Raw genomic sequence first — 10629 nt, forward strand, 5'->3', positions numbered from 1 at the left:
GGGACAACCAATGCAAGGGGGAAAACTCTGATGGGGACAACTAATTATTAGCTGCACCTATCAGAGTTTCCCCTTACATTCATATCAGATGCATTAGGGCTGCTTTTTCCAGAGCAGCCCCAATACTGGACAAGGCAATTTGCCTTGTTACCAATGGGCTCAGTTCACAGTTCACACCACCACATTATAGTTGTGTATGCTGAACAAAAGTACTGCATGCGGGCCGCAACTGCATTGCACTGTGCTGTGCCCACCGAACTTAATGAAATGTCACCTGTAACATTTGAATAAAGTTCTAACAAAAAATAAACAGGACGATGTGCCTGGGAACACACCAGCAGCTGTGCGTTGTAGTGCAGATTCTGGTGTAAATGTAGCCTAAATGGCAGACTGTGGGACAGACATGGACTGAGTGACCATTCTGTCTAGACTGCCATTCTGACCTCTGCTCGATAAAAGTTTTACTCACCGGACCTCCTTGAATTTTAATTGAGTACCCTAGTCTGGAAACAGGTACACTTTAAAAACTGACATGGCAGACTGCAAACTAGTACAATTGCATACATTTCTACCAATTTAGAAAGTAAACGCCAAGACAAACCATTGACACATGCTCATAGGTGGAGTTCCATTACACCATTTATAGAACTGATATTTCCATTTAGAAAATGTCACAAATTATACATACATGTGCCTGCAGCAGTACACATTTAGAGCACAAAAAAAGACATGAGGCTTCTATAACTCAAGAGTTGAAAAGATTCTCATTTACCTGTCACAAAATGGTAAGGACTGCTGCACGCCTCAGGGTCTGGATGATCAGGCAGTGGCTGGGAGAGACACAGATAAGTGTGAGAGGCACAGGGAAAGGCTTTTAGTTCTATACAGAGCACATTAAATAAATATTAAATGTGATTAAAAAAAAAAAAAGAGACTCCTTTGCTAAAGGAAACTTGGAAAAATTTAGGGCCGACATGCTGATCCAGTGACTGCTTTCTCAGTCACTGACCTCATAAAAGCATGCAGATTAGAAAGTACAAATGAAGTCAGCACCCCTAATCTGCATACATGATCCAGGTCAGTGCTATAAATGCGGTCTTTGCTGGATCAGCATGACAGCCAGATACATAGCATTTCCAGGAGGGGAAAGTCAGCTATGACAGCCACTATGTCTTCCTCAGTACATTCAGAGACTGATCCCTTGTCCCACTCGCCTTAAGAAAGGGCTGCAGAGTACAGTCAATACAAAAGTGCAGCACGTGGACCTTTTTTCCCCTCCGACTGTTCTCCACTCCCTGTTTAGTCTGAGTTTAGTAGGAACACTTGATTCATTTCCATGTTGTATTTTAGAAAATCCTGTCAATAATTAAATTTCTTTAATGACAAAGTATAACAGAGTAGCAACAGGCTAAAACACTGCAGTCACGTGCAGTCAGTTCTGCTTGTCCAGCAAACTGCATTTGAAAGGTTTTACACCAAGCACCTTCTGATGTGAGACCTGATGCAGCTTCAGAAAGTCTCAAACATGAAAAGCCAAGGGGAATCTGCTGACACACATGCCACAGCAATGTCAAAGTCTGCAGCAGGAGTGCTTTAATGATTCGCATGTCCCACAAGGCCGTGCAAATCAGATGTAGTTCACACAGACTTCAGCATGTATAAGAACAGTGTGAACAGCAAGCTTTTACAGAGCATTTGCAGAGCCTCAGCAGCTTTCTTGAAGCTCTTAAAGAACCCTTCAGGTCCAGGCTGGGAATGGTAAACACATATACTATTGGGAGTGCTGTCCCCTTAAACAAGTGCCTAGCAGGCTTCAGTAAGCTTCAGCATAACCTGATAATTGTTGAAAGCCTACTAGCATCTAGGTTAAAGTGACACTAAACTCAGGTGTTAAATCTTAATACATTTAAAGTACCTTAACTAACAAAAATGTATCTTATTTGTGTATCACTCGGCTGTAGATCCTCAAATCATCTCTGAATTGGTGCTGACACTGCCCTTCCTTCTGGAGGGTGGCTACGTTTGTTCCCCATGGTCCCTGTGTGTGTTGTAAAGTAGCCACGGCCCCAATCTCACATTTAGTTTACTCATTTGTGTTGAGATACAATACCACTCTGGGTTGGTTCACACCAGATGCAGTTGTGATGCAGTCTGTTCTGTTTGGCAGCTGCATCAATGGGATTTCTAGTGCCCTGTTCACACCAGTGATGTCCGTACAGGTGCAGTCAAACAAAATACTGCTTGTCCTATTTTAGCTGCACCTGATCGCAACGGAATACATCAAAAAAGCATGCAAAAAACACACAGGACTGCACCTGAAAGCACATTTTAAGTTTAAAAGCCCTCCAAGCTCGCTCCCATGATGGACTACAATCTCAATACAAATTAGTAAACTAAATATGAGATTGTAATCCATCACAGGAGTGAGCTTGGAGCAGAGGCTACTTTTTAACACACACAGGGACCATGAGGCACAAAAGTAGCCACCCTCCAGAAGGGAGGACAGTGTCAGCACCAATTCAGAGATGATTTGAGGATCTGCAGCTGAGTGATACACAAATAAGGTCCAGTATTGGTAATAGTTAAAGTACTTGAATACATTTGTAAGGTTTAACTCCTGAGTTTAGTGTTACTCTAATGTAACAGTCAGCACTTTTATTAGATCTGTGTTTAACATTCCCAAACTGGAGGTGAAGGGTGCTTCAAAGACTTCAAGAAAGCTGTTGAAGATTCACAAATGCTTTTAAAAAGCTTGCTGAAAACTTGCAGGGTTATGCACAAAAGGGTGAGGAGTTTGGAGAAGGCAGCATTAGTGACCAATCTAGGATAACATAGCAGATTTGGAAACATTCTCCAATTCAACTCACTTTCCAGTTCAGCTATGTTGTCCTTGATCAGGGGTGCCCATAAGGTCGATCGCGATCTACCAGTCGATTGCGTAGCGATCACTGGTAGATAGCCATGTCCTCTCCTCCCGCCGCTTCTCTGGATCCCCGCTGCTCTCCCCAAGTTCACACTGGTCTAATACAAGCTGACGCCCCGTGTGAACTAGGCCAAAGCCAACATTTACTCTATACACTTCTTCACATATTAGGTTCTTAGCAGCAATGTGTAACGCCGATGCAGATGATTATGCATCATAATGCACAGAATAAAGTGTGCGTATTAACCTGTTAATACATTTAAAAGCAGCAACTCATAGGCTGTGAACAAGGCCAATGCATTTTCCATCCAGACATATCACTAACAATGCTTGGCAAAACTTTCCAACATGTAGGATTGATTTTTAATTTTCCTTCTAACGTATGCTCTGCTCTGGCTAACCACCTTTCACAGCACCATATTAGCAATCATCAAAAATAGAAAATAAAGTTAAAAGGATGCCTTTGCATGCTAGCTGAACGGACATGTTGCCCTGGTATTCTTCCAAGCTAAAATGTTTTTGACTGAACAATAAAATGTATCGCTTCCTCTTTACAAGTTTTTAAATGCCATAGTTTATGTTTACCACCCTTGCCACAGTCATGTTAGCCACATTGGACACCTGACTTCTGGGATTATTACAGGTCCTTACATGTGAATCTTTTGATAAATGTAGAAATTAGAAACTAACATTAGTAGAAAGTCTGTGATTACATATTTCAGAACAGATCTGTTACTGCGGAATGAGTGCAGTTCTGCACCTCTCTGATCTTCGCAATTTAAATATGCAAATAGCATATATAGGTTTGCCATTAGCCTACAAATGTGCACACTTCATGCCTCTCACATAGCACTCCCCAAGCCTGACAACAGGCACTGGACTATGGCACTGAACAGGGAGATGTGCCTAATCCCTACTACTAGAAAGAGAAAAACCAGCTTGGACTGTGGACTGCCCTGATGCTACAGCTCATTCCGTTAGCTACCTGAGGGTGTTTATGACAATTTATTCACAGGTCTGCTTGAAGGTTTAGGTCACACTAACAAACACATCCACATATTTATTTCCTATAAATTAAACACTTGGAAGAACGATGAATGCCAATAGTCAACTCTAAATGTAATATTTTGGCAGCTACAAATTTACATACGGTAGTTTATTGGATATTTAAACCCATAACGCGAGGAAGAAACACAAAGCAAACATATTTCTAATTCCATCCATACAAAGTTTCTATTGCCATATAGTCATAATAGAGTTTGAGACAGAAGTCACTCTATGACTCACTAACAGAAGTGAATGTTGAACTATTTCGTCACATACAAAATTAGAGAAAGCCACAGCAAGGTGAAGTTTGTACACGGTTTCTCGGTTAAAAAAAAAAAAAAAAGAGAAGAAGATTACAACTATTACTATTACATGTAAGCATTTCCTAAATTCTTCATGGGATAGGCTGCGTCTAATTTTGCTTATGTGTTCTCATAACAGCTTCCTGCAATAAAGGAGGTTGTACATCACAATTTAAGAGTTTGTAATCCTCTATTCTTTAGATTCGAAAGGAGAAGTGTTCTTGTTGGCCACATTAACCAGACTTCTCCTGCAATTCCAAGTTAGAAAATTAATATTAGGAGCGGCGCAGAGATTATGTTACTGTATGGTGGGCATGGCATGGGAGATTCTCAAATCCACATGTATATTTCTCAAGTGTTAGTTATTTTTTGACTCTACAATGTGTGTTAAATACCTCAATTTGAAATGACATTAAAGTGACACTAAACTCAGGAGTTAAATCTTAAAAATACATTCAAGTACCTTAACTATTAATAAAAATGTATCTTATTTGTGTATCACTCAGCTGTAGATCCTCAAATCATCTCTGAATTGGAACTGACACTGTCCTTCCTTCTGGAGGGTGGCTACTTTTGTTCACCATGGTCCCCGTGTGTGTTGTAATATAGTCACCGCTCCAAGATCACTCCTGTGATGGACTACAAGCTCACTACAAAATTAGCTAATTAAATATGAGATTGTAGTCCATCACAGGAGTGAGCTTGGAGCGGTGGCTACTTTACAACACACAGGGACCATGGAGAACAAACATAGCCACCCTACAGAAGGTGTCAGCACCAGTTCAGAGATGATTTGAGGACCTACTGCTGAGTGATACACAAATAAGATACATTTATGTTAATAGTGTACTTGAATGCATTTTTAAAGTTTAACTCCTGAGTTTAGCGCCACTTAAACAAACATCACCCAAACCACCCTCTTCGATCCTCCCAGGACTTCCTGCTCTCCCATGCACACCTCCGTGACTTCTACAGAGTATTTCCCATCCTCTAGAACACAGCCTATCTTGTCTACCTTTCTCATCTCAAAGTCATCTCTTCAGAGAAGCCTATCCCGCCTAAAATCTGTACTACCACTTCCTTCATCAGCTCATCCCTCTCAAATAATGCCTTTTGGATCATTTGCCCCTTCTTTTAGATTACAAGCTCTCCCGAGCAGGGCCCTCCTCACCCTGTTGTACTGAATTGTATTATCACTGTGATGTCCTTTTATCTCGGAAAGCACTTTGCATAAAGTTGGTGTTATATAAATCCTGTATAATAATAATAGCAGCAGCTGTATTTTAATTGTATAGTCATTGAATGAAACATTGAATAGAAAGAAACCCATACACTTTACATTCTGTTGGGCAGCAAAAAGAAGGCCTGCACAATCCCACAAGCATTTGTGGAAAGTATTCAAACAGAAACTAGGAAAACCCAGGCAAGTTTTGTGTTTTGCATAACAATCACGTGGCAACAGTACATTTCAAGAAGACGGTTCTTAAATAACAGGGGCACTATAATCCAAACTTTCAAGAGTAGCGATCTGCCGTCTGCAACTTGTTTCTTTATATTACATTTTAAAGTCTATAATTTTGCAAATACAGCAAAGACCTTGAATATGTGAACAGTTATTTATCCCCGTCTTATAGTGCCCTAATAATGACCCCACATGTAAAGATTTGATTGTTCAACGTAATGGTTATGCTAAAACGATTGCGCCTTTCAGAAATGGACTGCACTATACGATCTGATTCAGAAAGGATGGATGATCCATCCTGAAGATGCATTTTATCAAGTTCAGCCAGCTGCAGTTTTTGAGCAAATGATTGTTTGAAATGAAATGATCTAGGGTATGATCAATCAATAATTTATGGTTACATTTATGGCCAGCATAAGATGTGCATAGCAAAGAGTGTGCCCAAAACAATCCAATCTGTGACCAGTCATTCATTTATTGTTACATCCATGGCCAGCATAAGACAGCATAGCAAAGGGGATACCCAAAACAATACGATCTGTGATCGCTCATTCATACATTGCAACATTTGTGGCTAGTATGAGACGGCATAGCAAAGGGAATGACCAAAACAATACGATCTGTGATCATTCATTTCTCTGTACCTTTGTGGCCAGCACAAGACGGCATATCAAAGGGGATACCCAAATCAATCCGATCTGTGATCACTTATTCATTTATTGCAACATTTATGGCTAATATAAGATGGCACATAGCATGTGATGGATCATTTACCTTTGTGGCCAGCATAAGATGGCATATCAAAGGGGATACCCAAAAGAATCCTATCTGTGATCATTCATTTCTCGGTACCTTTGTGGCCAGTATAAAATGGCATATCAAAAAGGGGATAGCCAAAACAATCCGATCTGTGATCGCTCATTTATTTATCGTTACCTTTGTGGCCAGCAAAAGACGGCATATCAAAAGGGGATACCCAAATCAATCAGATTTGTGGTCGGTCATTAATTTATCGTTACCTTTGTGGCCAGCATAAGATGGTATAACAAAGGGGATACCCAAAACAATCTCATCTGTGATCGCTCATTAATTTATTGCAACATTTATGGCTAGGATAAAACTGCATAGCAGAGGGCATGCCCAAATCAATCTGATCTGTGATTGATCATTCACTGATAGTTACCTTTGTGGCCAGCATACAATGGCATAGCAAAGGGTATGCCCAAAACAATCAAATCTGTGATCATTAATTTATCGTTACCTTTGTAGCCAGCAAAAGACGGCATATCAAAAAGGGATACACAAATCAATCCGATCTGTGATCGGTCATTCATTGCAACATTTGTGGCTAGTATAAAAGCGGCATAGCAGAGGGCATGCCTAAATCAATCTTATCTTTGATCAGTCATTCATTTATTGTTACATCTGTGACCAGCATAAGATGGCATAGCAAAGGGCATGCCCAAAACAATCCAATCTCTGATCGATTATTCACGGATCGTTATATTTGTGGCCATCATAAGATGTCATAGCATAGGACATGCCTAAAATGATCTAATCTATGATCAATCATTCACTTATACATTTATGGCCAGCTTGAGGTGACACAACTATGACCTGCTGTAGGTAGGCAACCAGAAAAGCCTCAATATAAAATCTTCTACACATAATATGTCACATAAAACCTTACCAGGCTTATACTGAAAGATTTGCATTTTAGGTCCTCCAGACTTTGTTTTTGTAATTGTTCTGTAATCATGGAGATCATGATGTCTAGGAAGGGCGACTCATTTGTCTTCTCATTAAGAAGTATATGACATGTTGCCAAACTTTGTGCCAGTCTTGACTGGGCTCGACAAGTGAAAATTTCAGTTTGGCCCCATCATTTCACCCTGCATTAAACAAACACAAAGTCATTCATGCAAAACAATATGGAACAGCTAAAAATGTCAACGAATACTCCTAAACATGGATTACATATGAGAAAGGATCAACATTTGAAAACAAACTCTGATTGGGCCTACGTGGCTTGGATTTATAAACAGGATTTCTCCAAGCAATCTGCATTTCTAAAGTGGCCAGAACGTCGCTAAGACATGACACTAAATAATGGACTTCTTCTCTCAGTTTATGAAATGAAGGCCTTTATTAAACTTGAGCCCAGCAAGCTTTGTTTTGCATTGAATGTATACAGATTGATTGGTGGCATCACCCAAACTGGAATGTTAAGATCTGCAATCTCTTCTTCCTACTGCTTATCCCTATGAATTCCAGAATGCACTAGGCCAAGCCATCACAACATGTGTAAGACATTCTGAAGTCAGCACACAAGTTGACCTTATGTGTGTGCTTTAGATTAGCATGCAGTGGGCCCTACACCACAGCACTTCTAGAATGGGCTGAATGAAAACACGATCGTGTCATCAGAACAAGGCCTGCTAATGTTACCAACACAAACACAGATATCATGCACCCTAGGGGACCTCCAAACCAATGCAGTGCCGGCCCGTATGTTCAGTGTCATCTTCAGCCCGCGTAGGAGAACGATGCTGTGCTGAGGGCAGCAATGACAGGCCCCCCAGTGACTGCAGCTCTTGCTCCGGAGCATGAAGAGTTAAGGGCTTGTTTATCTCCCTCCTCAGGAGATGGCCGGGCCGGCGCCTTTCCCGGGCCGCATCCTACACCGCCGCGACCATCCAGGCCTCCCCCATCAGCCCGCCTCCCCTCTACCTTGTCTCCGCCGCCCCCACCTGCTCTATCGTTACCTGCCCCGACTACGACCCTCCCTACGACCCAGAGCAGCTCTGAGCCACCAGCGGCCCTGCAGAGCCCTTAAATATCGTCTGGAATGTTCCACTTTTGCGGGGGGAGCAAACTAAAATCGGCTCCCCGAAGTAAGATGCAGAAAGCGCGGATACCCCTTTATTCAGCCCCGACGTTAAGAAGCATAATAATTTGGAGTATAACATGCCCTCAAATGAGCCGCCTCGCGGGCATCAGGGTGTAAAATGCAAACCGTACTCATACAAATCCCCCCACGGACAATGGGGTGACCTGGTCCCTCAGTGCGGAACAAACCATCTTACGCTATAGACGGGGCGAGTGGCTGCTCCTGTGACAGGCTGCGGTCTCAGCAGCGATGGTCGGTGATTGAAGCGCGATGTCCGAATACTTCAGCACAGTGTCGCTGCTCTCTAAACATTATTAACGTTGGGTATGCAGGAACCTAAGCTCGGCAGGTCGTCTCATAGGCCACAAACACACCCCCATCACCCATGTCTGTTCAGTGTTGCACAGAGTGCAAGCTGGGAGTTGTAGTCTTCTGTCAGCAAGATGCTGTATGGTGGGTGTGCTGAGCATCCAAGTGATGCTGCAGGTTTGACCCTCAATAGTACCAGCCTTCTGCCTCCTTCAGCTAGGGCAGGAGTAGCTCTGGCAGCGTCTCTGCTATGCATGCAGCCAAAACATGGGTGCAGATGTTTTTATTTTAGATTATGGTCACTTGCAAAATAAAGCTTTTCTTGTTCTAAGTGTATAAATTAAGAATTAGCCGTGTTCACCACTCAGAATCATTGGGCAAGTGCAGACTTGAAGCCCATAGTCACAGCACAATTCTAATTTCATAAGGTTTAAAATGTAAGCCCAGACCTCACATTCATATTAAAACATTCCTACTCCCCATGTAATCTTAGGTTCTTTGCATGCTCACAAAACATCCATTCAACATGGCTACACGCAATGTGTGCAAATTACAATTAAATTGCTCAGTCTGGTAGACTAGAGAAGCAGGCCTGAAAGGAAAAACACAAGTCACAACTTGTTAAGGGAAGTAAACCAACTATCATTACAAGCACAACTTACACCTAGTAACAGTAGCTGATTTGTAAGTAGGAGGGGGCCCAGACCATATAAGCAGACCTTACATTATTCTACAGGGTCTCCTAAAAAAGGAGGCTTTTACTTACCAATTTAATGTCTCCCACCACTGTTACTTTAAGGCAGCCAACTGTCAAGATTACCCGTGGGCTTATTTCACCTCTCAACTGAAATTTTAAAGCCTTCAAATGGCTGGTGTCATAGCTGATCACATGTACAGGACCATGACAACTGCAATCCAAATGGAAGCAATGATTACACCTGCCTAGTAAGGGATAGGCACTTGTAGTTCCACTTTAAGTACCGGAAGCAGCTTCTAGTAGCAATGATGCCTCTGCCCCCCATTACCCCCCCACTTTTAGGCCTAGTTTACATGTGCTTCAGCCTTATAAAGAGCAGTGCAGCCATCATGTTTTCAGCAAGCTCAGGAGCAGCTTTCCCAAAGATTTTAATACTGTTCAGCTTAGCTTGAGAATGCTAAATACAGATCTTAAAGTGACACTAAACTCAGGAGTTGAAATCTTAAAAATGCATTCTAGTACCTGAACTATTAACAAAAACATAGCATTTGTGTATCACTGAGCTGGGGCTCCTCAAATCACTGAATTGGTGCCAATACTGTCCTTCCTCCCAGTGGCATCACAAGGGGGTGCAGCCCACACCCAGGTGACACCAAAATGACTGTCATTTTGGTGTCACCCCCTCTGAAAAGTCAGGCGCTCAGTCATAGACCGAGCGGCCGACAGTATCAGGACAGAGGGGACCCAGCGGCACACCTTATCCCCGCCGGGTGACTGTCTCCTCCTCTCTCTGCCAGCATCCATCACCAAGATGGCTACCAGCAGGTGTCAGAAGACTGCCGCTATATTGCTTTTATAGAGGGTAGCCAGATATAGTGAGGTGGGGCTCCCCAAACTGGGGAAACTGAAATGATCTAAACCTCAAATCCCTTATCATACACAATATTAATTCCCAAGGAGTATTAAACTCAATTTATTACATTTTTGGGAAAGAAGTGA

General features: G+C 42.1%; 1 long non-coding RNA gene across 1 annotated transcript; it reads right to left on the reverse strand.

The window, feature by feature from the left end:
* Nucleotides 1-772: 772 nt before the first annotated feature.
* LOC108797606 lies at nt 773-8601 on the reverse strand. Its single transcript, XR_001941896.1, has 3 exons — nt 8218-8601; nt 7425-7626; nt 773-830 (listed from the first exon to the last, which is right to left on the reverse strand). It is a non-coding gene; the product is annotated as an uncharacterized LOC108797606 (long non-coding RNA).
* Nucleotides 8602-10629: the final 2028 nt, after the last annotated feature.

The sequence above is a fragment of the Nanorana parkeri genome, unplaced genomic scaffold, assembly GCF_000935625.1.
Source record: "Nanorana parkeri isolate BGI_ZX_2015 unplaced genomic scaffold, ASM93562v1 scaffold1306, whole genome shotgun sequence".
Lineage (NCBI taxonomy): Eukaryota > Metazoa > Chordata > Amphibia > Anura > Dicroglossidae > Nanorana > Nanorana parkeri.